Below are 3083 nucleotides of genomic sequence, written 5' to 3' on the forward strand. Positions count from 1 at the left end.
AATTGACAAAAACACACTCACGCGATACTGGCCGTATACACTATCGATAAAACAGACAGATCAGCCGAAGCTGAACAACTCGCAATCAGACAATCTTATTTCAAATCAAGACGGTACGGATGTGGAGGATGTAACGAGATCCACAGAAAAAGATACGGACACCAATGCAACGCGTGTCACTCGCGAGTTAAAGTTATCCACGTTGCTTCCGCTCCTCACTTTAAGAATGCCGTTATATACGTGCTTGAACGTGATTAGATACATCTCCACACAAATAGTGTTCGATCTGGACGGAATACAACAAGAAGAAACAACACGAACAGCAAGGAAATCAAACAAGCAAAAACAAAAAAGAACATATGCCAACTATTTATTTACGCACAAGATTATGAATGCACGACATTACGATGACGAACTGTCGAAAAGCCCTGAATTACGTAACCTGGAATTCACAATAGACCTAAAGGACATGGAAACAGCAAAGAAAACTATCTTCAGACAGGTATACTTACAACAACGACATGTAGATGTACTAACACCTAGAATAGAATTTTGTAACGATACGTCAAAACTAGGGGCACATACGTTCTTCTTATCTAACGTAGCATTACAGAACCAAATCTCTGTCTATAGGTTAAAACAGTTACTTTGCAATTTTTTATTCAATCTTAACCACAAAAAAAAGTGGCCTGATATTATGCGGTCCCAGTGATTCAGGCAAAACATTTCTAGCAAACCTCCTTTACTCAAATTTCCTACCACATGAAATAGGCTATTTCAACTGCCCAACAGGACCTAACCCATCACCATTCTTATTACAGGCGTTAAGTAACTGTATGGCCTATAGATGCGATGAAATGGTATTCGAACATCTAGGTGTAATACAACTCATGAAACAGCTACTAGAAGGATCTACAACGTTAACAACAGACGTAAAATACAAAGACGCTATGCCAATAGACGCACATCCAACGTTAAAAACAATGAACGCTACATCAAAATACGATATACTAAAATGGCACCCTAGTGAATATCAAGCATTTGAAAAAAGATGCACGATATTGTACCTAGGGACGCCATTAAACAACATAATGAAATTACAGGAACTAGAATAATTGAGCAAATGTGGCAAAGACCTATTATCCATATTAAGCATGCACAAACACGAAAGACAACACGACAATTCAGGGGTTTTAGACAAATTCAAAGATTACTAAAGTCTTTAATGCAAAAATATATTATTATAAATAATTTACAGTCTCATTTTTTTTCGGCGGGTTCTTCATCCTCTTGCTGCGATAATCCAACAATCGTAGTACAAAACGAAAGATAAAATATCTTCTGATAACTATTAACAAATGAAATTTTAGGATTACCCTTAACAAATGGATCGGCCATAGTAACAGTAGAAAACATGGCATCTTTACCAAACCTAGACTGTTTAATAGTAGGTCGTTTATAAAGTTCATTAACAGGATCCACGCGGGTACGATCATAGGTCGAATCACGTTCAAATATTTGAATACGATGCCTAAGTCTAAGACGGCCCCAAACAGTAGCAGGCATAACATCTTTACCAATATAAACAGGATCAATACAAAAATATAATCTTTACAGGATTTATTACCACTAAATGGCATAACAGTAGGTAATTTATTACAATAGGTATTATAAGTAGTCTCAACAAATTTATCACCAGCAGCAATATCGAAATTTTCTCTATTTTTAAATAAAATGGAAGAATGATCGAATTCGGTAAAAGGCTGTAAATAAACATCAAAACATTGCTCAATACTATAAGCATCTTTAGAATCGGTACAATAAGGGGTAATAGCATTAAAAACAGCATGAACATTACCAGTAACATAATCATACGGCGAAATACCAGCCCTTTGCTGATAATGTCTATCAATCTGAACAGGATAACGAATGTTTTTACGAGCCTGATCACCTTCAGAGGTGATAGCCCTAGCAATCAAATTCTTAAGACCAAAATTAGGCATATGAACATGACCCATACGATAATCACAAGGATAGGTATTAACAACGTTCCACTTCTCGTCAAAAAAACCATTAGCCAACAAACGCTCCTTAGAAGCAGTAGTATCGATAAACTGACCACCAGAATCGAGTGAAGTATCAGTAAATTTAAATTTAACACTAGAGTACGGGTCATTTAATAATAACTTCATAGGCTTTCTTAATCCAATATCATTATTCCAAACCACCTTGTGAATAACCTTTTCAGCAACATTATTACGCTCAAAAAATCTAGGATCTTTAGTACTAACAACATTCGCAAATCGAGTTGAAACAGGCTTTCCGTCGACATCATTAAAAAACAATGAATTCTCTAATAACTTAACAGTAGGTAATAATGAAGGATTCTTGTCAGCAGAGGTCAACTTAAGATTATATATCTTCTGATAGTCGTCAGCATCAGCGAGAGGATAAATAACATCAGAAACCATCTGATAACCTTCAATATCAAAAAACCGAATACCAACAATTGACATTTCCAAAGGAATGGAAGAGTTCTGAGTAGTCTTCAGTTGGTTTTCAACACGAACATCCATAACTTCACACTCAACAGACTTATCGACATAATAAATACCACCAGAAGCCATCCAATATTGATCAAGATTAGTCCATAAATTAGGGTATTCAACAGGGAAATGATAAATATTCTGAAGCGTATCATTAGTACAATCACAATACCAGTAAATATTTTTCTCAACGCAAAATTCATGAAAATAACCTTTACTCATATCAAATCCTCTTTCGATAACGAAATCGGGCGAGGCGCCCACTTCCAGATTGGGTGGTTGCTCGGCCATTACTTACGTGAGTTCCTCGCTGAGACCAACCGTTTCTTCCTCTTGGATGAATAAATATTCTTTGGCTTGTCCGCACCATAAGTAGCAGCTATGTCAAATGAATAATTATAAAAAACTTTATCTAATATAGACTGACTCTTCTTCATAACAATATCAATATCAATATCAATATATTTTCGATAAAAGATCTTACAATCGAGGTTATTTACAAATAGTTAAAAACTAATCTTAAGTAAATACCATGAA

Source organism: Hydra vulgaris, chromosome 04 (genome assembly GCF_038396675.1).
Source record: "Hydra vulgaris chromosome 04, alternate assembly HydraT2T_AEP".
In the NCBI taxonomy this organism is placed as follows: Eukaryota; Metazoa; Cnidaria; class Hydrozoa; order Anthoathecata; family Hydridae; genus Hydra; species Hydra vulgaris.